A 12917-nucleotide genomic window follows, 5' to 3' on the forward strand; every position below is an offset into this window, starting at 1 on the left:
CCTGACCTTGGGGAGCCTGAGCCTGGGCCCCACCTCAGAGGGGCCCTGCATCTTAGCAGTAAAACTACCTCCAGCATTTCAGAGGGGTTGGAGTGAAAGTATTCCACTGACTATGGGGGAGGAGAGGATTGGCCTCTAGAACGACCTCTTGTCCACAGCCTACCAGCCCCGCTGGTTTAGGTGCCGGAGATGTGGAGAGTTACCATCAGAACCAGAGATACGAAATCTGCAACGTGTCTCCTGGTGAGCCTTCTGATGTCTTGGATCTCAGCCTCCTGCGAAATTGCGTGGGGATACCGTCCACAGTCTATGACCCCCTGCAGGAAAGGACTCTCAGCTCTTCTGAGTGAACCGATACAAGGTGTGCCCTTTCTTTTAAAGAATTTGAAGGATTTCCATGTAGACCGAAGAGCAGCCTAGCTGCCTGTGCTTCTGGGGTGCTCAGCAAGCGCTGCTGAGTGATTGCCTTTGGCGCAGTGGAAGGAAGAAATGCCTGTCAGCCGTAGCTATTGGAGAATGAGATGAACCACACAGCAGGGTAGTAAGTTGCCTCATCCAAGCCCGGCGCGGTGACTAAGCCTGGCCTGGGTTCGAGCTGTGTGTTCTCTCCTATCACGTGTGCAGTGAGAGCTGTGTCCTGGGTCTGCTCTCCTCAGGAAGGTCTTGACACAGGAGCACGTCGAGATGCTTTAGCACAACTTAAAAATTAAAAGCCATTTAGTAGCTCAATATGTCAGCTCTGGGCATCTATGTGCACCGAACACGACAATCCTGTACAGTGGGCCTGATAATTATGTATAACAATCACTGTGCTCTAGACGGGGAGACAGACCGGTAAGTGACTTGTCCAAGGTCACACATACACACAGCCAGGAAGTGCAGAGCCCGGACTCAGCTCCTCACAGCTAAATTGCTTTTCACCCCCCTCCCCTGGGCTTCCACACTACCTCTCTGCTCCCTTCTATTCAAGCGTGAAAACGAGAGCTTTAAAAAGTGACTTCTACCAAGAACATTCAGCAGAATGAGCCCAACATAGAACGACAACTCACAGCGACACAAAAGACCTGAACCAGAGGAAATTACCCTGCACAATTTGCAAATCACCTCCACAGAGTCTTCTGGGCAAAATGAAGGCTAATTTTAAAACATCCACATCCTCCCGGGCCTCGCCCTTTCCCCCAGAGGTTCTTGGGGCCGTTCAAGCAAAAATCCCTCTGCTGTCGTTTGCATTGTTCTTGGGAGGGGGAAAGTGAGCAAGCTCTGGGGTGTCACTCCCCCCCGGGGGGGGGGGGCGGAGTCATACCTCATTTGGCACAACCAGACCAGCCATGAATTTGTGTGAAGTTGGCCTACAGTCCAAATGAGTTAATTAGTCAGCTTTCCCCCAGAGAAGGTAGCCACTTGACCTTTCACAAGAAAATGAATGTGCTCCACCCAGTGACAAGAAATGAGGGCACTGGTCACCCGTTAAAAACACAGGCTTGGGAGAGCTGTGGTCAGAGCTTCTGGCATGCTGCACCCTGTGTTCCAGGGCATGCTGGACACCATCGTTGATCAGAGTGCATGCCCCATGGAGATCCAGGGAGGCTCTGGATTGTGAAATGTGACAGTGGACAGAATTTGAGAACCACAGAGAATCTGTGGGACTTGAAGTCATTTCCCCAGGTTTACACAGCAGTTCATTTATTATTTTAAAGTTACATCTATTTATTTATTTATCTATTTATTTATTTGTTTGTTTGTTTATTTAGTGTGTGTGTGTGTGTGTGTGTGTGTGTGTGTGTGTGTGTGTGTGAACATCTGTGCCACAGTGTATGTATGTGTGTGGAGGTTAGAGAACAATTTTTGGGAATCAGTTTTCTCCTTGCACCACCTTGCCCTGGGGACTAGACTCTGTTTGTCAGGCTTGGCAGCGAGTGCATTTACCCACTGAGACACCTCACTGGCCACAGAGCCGTTTATTATAAAGATATGAATGTCCCAGATATGACCTTGAGGTCACTGTATTAATATTTCCCAACTCCTCCCCTTGAGCATGCTGGGATTCGCTGGCTTGTCTGTGGGTCTCTGTCCTCGGCTGCAAAGGCTCCTAGCCAATCCCAAACACTCATGTGTCGCTGAGTCCTGGGGATGGTTGGATAATCATGACTTTTCTTTATCATGAGAATAAAGATGACTTTCACCTCCAGGAAATTTCCAAACCAGGCAGAATGTTCTTGGCTTTCCATGGCCCCCCGGGGGCCCTAGGCTCTGTGTCCCTGAGCAGCAGGGAGGATGGAATGCCTGAGGAGCAACCGGGCTGTTCGTCATTAGAACAAGGCCGGCAGCGTGGCTCTCACCTTATCAGAGTGGTTGGCCTGGCTGGATTCTATTAATTGCTGACTGCTGTTGGAGTTGGCAGATACAGGAAACAGTTTACATGGCTACACAGTGGCCCAGCTCGCAGCCTCTCTGAAACCGTATTATTGTAGTGGCATCATTGTGATTAGAGTCAGTTCCCTGAGGAAGACCAGGCCTTTGATGACTGACTCACTTCCTCTCCACTCCACTTCAGGGTGATAGTGGGGCTGGCCCCGTGGACATTCTCACCCTAGGCTGGCCAGAGACTTCAGAGTCAGTCCTACAGGAAAAGTCTCCAACAGGGACGGCTCAGCTCTTCCCCAAACCAGGACCCCAGAGAAATGGAAGCAGGACAGAGCCTCTCCCGTTTCTGCTTTTGGTAACAAGCACCAGGAACCTGTCAGTCACAAGTGTGTTACGACAGCAGCGGGTGCTTCGGGAGCGGGGAAGCTGGGCTTTACGGTCACCGACTGTGTGGCTGTGGCGGCTCCATTCTCTGAGTCGTGGTCTCCCTATGTATAAAACGGGGGATGATAAGAGATTATCTGAAACATCTGTTGGGAGGAGTCAATGGATTATTTTAGTGATTGTAAACACGAAATTGGCTATTGTGATCATTATCGTAGTTCTTGTCTCTCTTTCCCCTCCAAAATCCGCTGGACCTCTCCTCACAGAAGAAGACTCAGAGTGATGATGTGGTTGGCTACAAGGGTTTAGAGAACAGGCCAGGCTCCAGTCTCTAGGGCCTCTAGGGCGATTCCCCAGGCCACAGCCACCTGAAAGAGAACCCTTCTCTCTCGCCCTGCACTCTCGAGTACGACTGACTGGGTGCTGGAAGCTTTTCCCAGGACAGCCCCACAAGAGCCCCCCCCCCCCCCAGTCATGCTTATCTCAGCCTCTGTCGGGCTTCAGGGAGAAAAACACCCTCTGTGCACAGGGTGGGGACCAAGTGTGTCTAACAACAGGCTCTGCCCTTTTTACTGGAACCGGTGGGGGGTGGGGGGTGGGGGGGTTGGGGGGTGGGGCCCTGCCATTGCTTTCTGAGGGGCCCAGGGTGGAGTGTGCTGCACTGGGTAGAAGTGCTCCTCGTCACCCCCCAGCAGAGCATGTCACAGGGGCAGAGTGGGCTGCCAGCCTGATGGGCTCTAGAGTCTGATTGTCTTGAGTTCACAGCTGTCACACAGCAGTTACATGCTCTTAGGAAAGTCGTTTTTTCCTCTCAGAGCCTCGATTTCTTCATCTGGTAAATGAGGATAAAAATATCCTTCTCAGAGTGCTGTGGCCAGGATGAAATTAGATACCTATGCAAAACGCTTGGTCAAAAAAAAAAAGGGGGGGGTATTTAAAGGCTAGCCTGCGTAGAAGTTTCCCTGCATGGATAAGGGCCGGGGATGGCCCACCCACGTTGGGCTCTAGATAATGCGAGAAATCCACGGAGTCTGCTTAAAGGGCAAAGGAATTTATTAGGGGAGAAAAACTCACTGTACAGAACAGAACTATCTCAGGTTCTGGAATGCTGGGGCAAAGTCTCACGCTGTTCCAGCTGTCCAAAAGTTAGTCCCGAATCCAAGTCCCACCAGGGAGCAAAGGGAAGAGTACCTACGTGCATCCCAGGTCTTAAGGGTCCAAGAGGCCACACCCCACGGGCATGCACTTCAAGGTCATCGGCAGGTGGAACAGTTACCTGCTGCCTCTCTAGGGTGATCCTTCAAGGTCATGGACAGAACAGCTACCCACTACAAAAAACGCTTGGTCTAGTCACACATATAGCAAATAGCCAATAAATGGTAGTCACCTTGTGAGGGAAATTAGGGAGGCCCATTGGAGGCTCCTGATCCCACAAAGAGCAGCTCTCCCACTACCCCAGGGCGTGTGAGACCTAAAACAAGCCAGGCACTTTTTGCCAGAATGCATTCCCTACACACTGGGATCTCCAGCAAATTGTTTTTGCTTACATTTCCTCCCTCCCTCCCTCCCACCCTCCCTCCCTCCCTCCCTTCCTTCCTTCCTTCCTTCTTTCTCTCATGTCTTAGTTGGGGTCTATCGCTGTGATAAAACACTGACCAAAAGCAATTTGGGGGGAGATGAGTTTATTTTTTATCTATCCCGGGTCACGGTCCGCTGAGGAAGTCAAGGCAGGGACTCAAGTCAGGAACCTGGAGGCAGGAGCTGATGCAGAGGCCATGCAGGGGTGCTGCTTACTGGCTTGCTCCCCATGGCTTGCTCAGGCTGCTTTCTTACTGCACCCAGGACCACCTGCAGGGAGCTGGGTCCTCCTATATCCATCATTATTTAAGAAAATGCATTACAGATATGTGTATAGGCAAATCTTGTGGAGGCAATTTTCTCAGTTGAGGTTCCTCTTCCCAAATGCCTCTAGCTTGTGTCAAGTTGACATAAAACTGACCAGCAAGTTAGTTTTCTGTATGTATGTGTGGGGGTGCACATGGGAAGGCAGAGGACAAATCATAGGAATTCGTTCTTTCCTTCAATCCTGTGGGTCCTGGCGGTCAAACTCAGGTTTGTTACACTTCTACCCACTTGACACCCCCAGTAAACTCTTTAAGCTAGCGACCATGTAAGTTTTATTCACACTGTGTACCTGGTATTAGGACATTCATTTAAAAACATGTTATGTGTACCAGTGTTTTACCTGCTTGTATGTCCGTGTACCACATTCATGTCAGAAGAGGAAGTATGATCCCCTGAACTAGAGTTACAGACAGCTGTGAGCTGCCTTGTGGATGCTGGGTGTCAAACGCAGGTCCTCTGGAAGAGCAGCCAGTGTTCTTAACTGCTGAGCCATCTCTCCAGTTCCTAGTGTGTTCATCTAACAAACAAACAAACAAACAAACCCATGATGGCCACTCTAAAAAAACCACCACAAACTTAGTGTCTTAAAACAATGCAAATTTACTCTCTTCCAGGTCTCAGGCTGGAGGCCTAAAATGGGTCTCCTGGGAATAGTGTCAGGGTTTCTGTCAGAGAGCCACATGCCTCTGGAGTCTCAGGAGACAATCTCAAGGTTGCCCCGGCCCCCTCCCTCCGTTTTCCAAACCAGTCTGGTAGGCATCTTCAGGTTGGACTCTGTTACCTTGCAGGACCCCTGTGATTATATTGGACCTGTGTGAATAAGCCCAATTGCCCATCTGACCAAAAGCACAGGGATTCCACCTGTAGATAAAATACCTCCCCTCTCCTTGGCATGTAGTACTGTGTGTCCGCAGGTTCTGGGGGCAGGACACTTTGAGCAGATTGAACCCCCTGCTGAGGAAGGCCGCAGGGTTGACAGCTTCTCCTGGGACAGAACAGTCACTTGTGAGCTGGGACTGGTGGCATACACCTGCAATCCCAGCGTTCAGGAGGTGGAGGCAGGAGGATCAGGAATTCAAAGTCATCTTGGCTGCATAATGAGTTCAAGGCCACACTGGGTCAGGTGAGACCTTGTGTCTAAAACAAATAAATAAACAAACAAGCAAACAAATCAGTGTGAGAATGGTCATATTGCAAGTGATTGCAACATGGGATGGGGAGGATGCCAATGGGGAGATATATAGTCTTCCAGCAGTGCTCCGTATCCAAGAATATTTATACAGTAAATACTCTGAGGACACTTAGGTGCTAAGTGTTGAGGAGGCAGAGATAAGCAAGATGATGGCTGCTGCAGGACCAGGAAAAACCTCCAGAAAAGATGTGGATGGCACCAGGGCTCGGAACAGGAGAAGGCTGCAGATAGGGGAAAACATGATTTCTAGAGGTAGTTTCCAGCACAGAGTCTGGATTTGGAGTCTGGCTCTGCTGTGTCCTGGTTGTATGACATCTGATGAGAAGTAGAAATAATAGCAAGACCGGTATTGTTGGGAGAATGCCATGGTGTAGCATTTGCCCTGTGCTTGAAAGAGTGTCTGGCATTGCAAAAGCCGTGTGTTGGCTGACATTATCGTTGTCTTATGCTTCCCTCAGCCTTAACACAGCAGCAAGGATATTCCGGCAGTTAGCAGAAGGTCACAGTTAACGATGGCTAATGGTGTCAGGTAGGAATGCTCATTTGGATGTGGATTTTCCGTTTCCAACTTCCCAGGGTGGGGTAAAAAGGCAGCTTTTATTCTGACGAATCCTGATTACCTCTTCCTACAGGCCAACTGAATTTGACCTGAGGCAGGCAGCTCAGACTTTCCACAGTAGACCGAACGTTTTGGTGTACTTCACAGGCCTCTGGTGCCAGATTCTAGGGGTGGAGAGCTGAAGAGCCAGCAGCTCTGAAGGTCGGGGTAGGGGTCCTCGATTCCCTAGGGACAGGTTCCTTTTGAACACTGTCATCTTTCATTTGGAGACACCATCCGGTGTCTGCTGAATACCAGCATCCTCAGGTTTCATCCTTCTTTAACCTGGTACTAGTGGCTGATGGGCAAGCAAACATGTCTGCTATCAGAGGCTAAAACAGGATTGTTAGGGCATTTTCTCCATGGAGGTGCCAAAATCACTCTCCCATCAGCCAGGAAGTTCTATTGCTTGAGAGGAGCCAACGCTATCAAGAGAAAACATATCAGCGCCTGTCCTCTTGGGAAGGGAACTGAGTAATCAACCACGCTCCTTCCAGCTGGCCTCGGGGCCTTTGTTCAGCCCCAACAGGTCAGGAAAGTTTGAGCAGGCTGCAGTTGTAAGGGGGTAATTCCAGAAATTCAACTTCATTTTTCCAACCCGGGGACCAGCGCGGGAGGCAAACCAAGCCAAAGCCATCAGGCAGATTTAATCGTGTTTTTCTCCTGCTCCCATTGCCTTCATGTTCAAGTCCAGTTCCTTAATACACTCTGCCAAGGCCCTTACGACCTGAGCTTGGTGGGCCAGCTCTGTCTTCCGCCTCGTCTGTCATCCTCCGAATAGCATTCTTCCCTCAATCCCTTCAGTGCCTGGACTGTAACCATCACCCTGCATTCTCAACTCCCCACATTCGGTCCTGCTGGGTCTGGACAGTGCTGGTGAGCCCAGGACAGCAGAGCTGCAGACCTGAGAAGGAGGTCCTGTAGAACTCAGAAATGAATGAAACAGACCCCAGTGGGACAGATTTCTCCAGCCAGCCCCCAAGTCCAAGCAACTACTCTCAGAGTGGCTTTCTGTGTGTCCTTGTCCTAGTCTGCACACTTCCTAAGGACAGGAGACCTGTCTGAGACCTCAGATAACACCTCCAGCGGTAACCATGAGTGTGCTCAGAGGCCTGTGGGAAAGTACCATCACTAATAAGGGTCGTTCACTGAAAAGGGCCATGTGCCACCCTGTGCTAAAGATTTCACGTGGCTTATCTTATAATGACTCGAGGGGAGGTGTTTTGTCCTCACTTTGTAAAGCAAGGGTCCTTTACTCATTAGGAAGTGGTAGGCTAGAAACTGGAGGCCAGGTTTTTCAGAGCCTAGACCTGTCCATACGTCAAAGGTGTATTGCTTCCGACGTGTAGACACGTACGTGGAGCTGCTGCTGGCTGGTCTGTTGCCAAGTTTGGGGGCCTCCAGGAAGGGCAAGAAGATGTGATCAGGGTGGGACCTCTGTTGTTTGGCCTTACTTCAAACAAAGATGACCGCGGGAAACGAAAGCCCCTGACGTCCCTCCTCTGAAGACTAGAGCCGGGCCAAAAATAGGAGAGACAGGAAGCATTTGATCCCTAAGTGTTACATGAATTCAAACATCCTGCCAACTCTGCCATGAGGGAGTGGCTGAGAGCAGCTGCCACCCAGGGGCCAGCTAGGAGGTCAGCTCACCGGGTGGCGTGAGCTAGACCCTCTGGCACTGCTATGGGTCTGGGGTATGCTGACAGTTGAGCATCTGAGCATTTGGGTTGCGGAGAAATCGTTATCCAAAGGGTTCTTACTGCGGCTCTCTATGACAGCTGATATCCAGCCACAGCTGCCATTCCCCCGGTCACATCCATCGCTGAGCCCAGATGATGGCACAGAAAGAGACCTTGGGTGCTTTTGGTGGCTGGTGTTGGCATAAGGCTGCTCTGATGCCCTTCCTGAGCCCTGCTTAGGCTTCTTCCCACCCACCCTTCCTTCTCTCTGCTTGACTCAGGTCAGACCATCATGTTCTGATGCTCCCTCAGCTTCCTGTGTATTTTCCCTCACTACAGCTTGCATGCTCAGCCTGGCCTATGCTTCGTAGAGAACCTGGCCTAACTGTGAAAACATCCAGTGATTCCTCATCTCATGGCTCAGAAAAGACACATTCAGAGAGACATAGGACTTTTTCTTTAAAAGATTTAAAAAAAGATTTTTTTTTTTAAAATTTTACGTGTATGAATGTTTTGCCTGCATGTACATATGTGTACCACATGCATGCCTGGTACCAGCAGAGGTCGGAAGAAGGCATTGGATTCATGCATACCACATGCATGCCTGGTACTAGCAGAGGCCAGAAGAGAGCACTGGGTTCCCTGGAACTGGAGGTATGGATGGTTGTGAGCCACCGCGTGGGTGTTGGGAACTGACTCCATGTCCTCTACAAGAGCAGCGAGTGTTCCTAACCACTGAGCCATCTTTCTAGACTCAACAAAGGACTTTTCTGAGGTTACACAGTGAACTCTTGGAGGACAGGAAATGGACTTTACAGCTGGCAGGCCACATCTCTGACATCACGTGTGTTTGAGAGGGAGGAGAAGACTTATGTGGGAATGTCTTCAAAACAGTCCCCTCATACTTTCATTCAGCGCCCACCAGCTTGAAGACGTCAAAGGTATAAACAGTACCTGTCCTGTTTACATCTGTCCTAGACACTCCAGTCCCCAAAGCTTGGGCCCCTGACCGCAGTGTTGAGAGCACCATTCAAATGAGAGGGTTGCTATTGCTCATCAGCTGGGGCAGATGTGGACAGACAGACACCAGCACATGGATCTGCAGACAGCAAAACAGAAGATAGCTAGAACCAAGGGGGAGGGAACAGCACCGGTGTGTGTCCAGGCACTCGCCCGGCCGCGGAGGCTTTCTGCTGACTTCTTTGGCACCTGGAAGGGAATAGCACTGCCTCATGGCTTCCATCCTGCTAATTGCCATGGTCTCCCAAGTGGCACTGAGCTCAGCGTCCTGATAAGGTGCTCCCTAATAGTCTCCCGTTTCCCTGCTGACATCAGAAAAGAGTCCTGATGGGGGGACCGTTCTGTGCTGAGCAAGGGATCGCTGTCACCGCAGCCCCCAGCCTGAACCATTAGTGGGCTCGAATCAATAGCGCTCAGGCAACGCTGCTCCTTGGAAGCGTGCATTTGGCACACTCGCTATTTGTCAGGCACTTCCTTTCTCTAACGTTGCATGGTCTACGGCCCTGGCGCCCGAGTCCTTCCTTCTCCCACGAAGTGCTAAGGGGAGTTTGCAAGCTCCAGGCAGCATCAGCGTTCTCTCTTTGGAACTTTTAAAGAAGAAAGGGAGTCTTAACACTTGGGAGCACAGGGGTGTAGGCTTTCATGGTAGGCCTTGAGATGGCAAGCAACAGTATTCAACTACGGGAACACAAGCATAGGGAGTCGTACGGCAAAGCCTATTCGGAACTCAACCGTGGGGCCATGTGATCACTAGCCAAGCTGTTTGAAGTCATGGAGGGAGGAAGTTATGTGGGTCTAGCCTGGGCCACTCACTTGGCTAACAGAGGATGAACCAGCTAGCTAGACTGTGTCAGGTAAGTGAGTGTCCGTTCCAAAAGAGAAGAGGATGCAGTAGGCCAGGGAAAAAGTTCACTGATCAGGCAAGCATCTAGAGAAGGAAGCTGAAGGGCTAATGCCTAGTTCAGCGTGGTAAACCAGACCCCCTCAGCCCTTCAGACTTTCCTGTGAGGACTGTGAGAGAAATAAGGTCTAGAAGCCATGGAAAGAGCCTGGCACTGGACACAGACCAGGTCACCGGGTGGCAGCTAGTGGCCCTAGTGCTTGAGCTGTTAACTTTGAAATAGAAACATTGGACAGTTAAAGCACTTGGAGGAAGGCCGGGGGTGTGACCCCAGTGACACTTGGAAACCTTCGGGAAATCCTTCCCGGTATTATTGTCACCTGAACGTTTTGTCGTTTGTCTGCTTCAAATGAAGGCTGCTAATTTCACCAGCTAGTGGGAACAATGTGAGGCTTCTGAAGAGCTGGCGGATATCCAGATGATGTCTCTTGAATGCTGGAGAAGAGCATTGGGGGCCACCTCACTTCTGGACAGATACTGGGAAACAGACAGAATGGCATCCACATAGGATACCTTAATCCTTCTAGACTTCCAGGCTAGGGTCTGTTCTCTGCTGGCTTCTTGGAGACTAGCACGAAGCCTGACATTTTAATTGGCTCAGAAAACATTTTCTGAATGAATGAATGAATGAATGAATGCTAGCAAGCCAGTCAATGCTAATTGTAAAGGGTTACACATCTGTCCACATCTGCTTATTGAACCAAATGAAGTCCCTTGGTGTGGCTTTGGGGACTATTGGAGCTGAAACGGACCTCACAGGGTGTCCTTATCTGAAAACTTTAATGCTTGATGGAGTGGAGGGGAGAATGAGAATGAAGGAACCAGTGGGACAATTTTATGATTCAAAGGTGGGGCCTGGAGGAGAGGAAATTGGGGGTGGGCAGGAAATGCCTGTAGAGCTCCAGGGGTGGGACAATGGCCAGGAGCTGCACTTAGCACTGACTAGGGGTTTCCACGGGCTGGGGCGGGAGCTCGGCCCTGTGCTACTTCTCTCCAAAAGAACATGCTCGATAGCAATGCGTCAAAGCACTTCTTGACTAGAGGCCACGTGCCGACGACTAGGAGACCATCTCCGTCAGAGATATCCTCCTGGGTAACACATGGGGTTGATGCTCTTCTTGTAAGAGAGAAGAGATTTGCATCCTTAGGTACAAAGGGGCACTGGCAGGGGATGAGGCCAGTGCAAAGCACCAAGGTAGGAAGCTATGGTGTGCGCGTTTGTACCCGGGTGTCCTGAAAACTCAGAAAAGTGGGCAGTCGGAGAAAAGGTGAGGTAGGGGGGCCGCAATCAACCAAGGAGAGACTTTAATATCGATATATTATTTCTGGTTCGTATTCTACTTTTCTCAGGTGAGTGGATGAAGAACATGAAAACGAACAGAGGACGAGACAGAAGCAAATAGCAGATTGTTTGACTAAATCTGTCCAACCCAGTGATGACAGAGGCTGGAGAGTCACCCTCCCGGGTGAGCCCTTTGCCTCAATACCACGGAGCTGAGAAGCCATCTGTGAGGTACAGCCGGGGCCCTGGCAGGGGCATGCTGGCGCTTCTGGGACCGTGTCTACAGCCAGGTGAAGATCTCCAGAAATCTCTCTCCCCATCAGACAAAACAGTTTAGCCACTTAGGCTAATAAGGGAAGTTAAGTAAAACAAAGTATTTCCCCCGAGGAAAATTTTAGGGGTGTCAAGCTCTCTGTGTCCAAAACACTCACTTTGCTCCCTGACCTCCCCCTAGATAACGTCTGGAGTTCCACAATCAAAGCTTCGTCTCCAGCCAGGGGCTGGAGTCACTGACGTCAGTCCTATATGCTACTGTAAGTGGAGGACGGCAAGGCAGGTTTTGACGGAAAAGCTGTGAACTGAGCCCTGAAGATGGAAGATTTTCAGGGACCTGGGGGTGGGGAGAGCAATGGCCGGAGGAGCCAGAGTTGTGACCAAGCTGGCTGAGGGCAGTTTTGCCGAGTTCTAGCAACTAATCCTAACACGTTCTTAGGTGTTCGGCTGTTAACGAAAAGGCCCCACACACTCTCTGACCACAGCAGCAGCATCAGTGAAATGATTGAAATGGCTGCATTAGGCAGCTGAATCCGTAATCCCTGGCCTCTCTGCCACATAGGGGAGCTTGGCAAATCCTAACATTAGCAGGTTGCAGGACCTCATTTCAACAGCGCTTGCTGCAGAGTGAGGGATACGGTTCCCAGGATCCCTAGGAGACCGAGGGAGCTCTGGGGGATGGAAGTGCTCATTCTTACTGTAAAGTCCCCTGAGAGCGGGAGGCTGTTAAAGGATCAGTGTGGGGCCATTTTTCTTCAGTGGAACTTGCCTTACAGTCTTACGGGCTGCATAGTTCCTGGTTATAATAGTTGGGAGAAAACTATTGCTAAATGGCTGCATAAACAATTTTAATTGGCCCGGGCTCCCAAAATGTGCTATTTTTGTTCTGTTGCCAAGCACGCTTTTTTACTAGCTAATTATGCCCAGCACTTAACTTTCGGGAGAAAAAAAAGAAAGAACAAAAAGAAACAGGAAATAAGGCATTCATTACTGGAGCGACAACTCTTCTTCGACAAGCCGGCATTTCAACATTCATTGTGTAATTTCCTGTCCCGAGCGTACAGTTAGTTGTTCCAGGAGGCCACTGGAAACAAACACCTCCTCCAGTGGGGGCTGGGAGGTGCTTTGTTCAATTCCTGTTTATTTTCCCCTCAGGCAGAGGGACAGGTTCCCTTGGCCACGACGGCCACGGGAGCCCACCTCCTGAATCTGCCACTTTGGGCTCCCGGCAGAAATTCCCCAACTCCGGTTTCTGCTGGGTGGTTTGTGACCAGCCCTGCTGTCAGGGGCTGTGCTGTGCCTGTTGTTTATGTGACATT

The sequence above is a fragment of the Peromyscus maniculatus genome, chromosome 4 (assembly GCF_049852395.1).
Source record: "Peromyscus maniculatus bairdii isolate BWxNUB_F1_BW_parent chromosome 4, HU_Pman_BW_mat_3.1, whole genome shotgun sequence".
Taxonomy (NCBI): domain Eukaryota; kingdom Metazoa; phylum Chordata; class Mammalia; order Rodentia; family Cricetidae; genus Peromyscus; species Peromyscus maniculatus.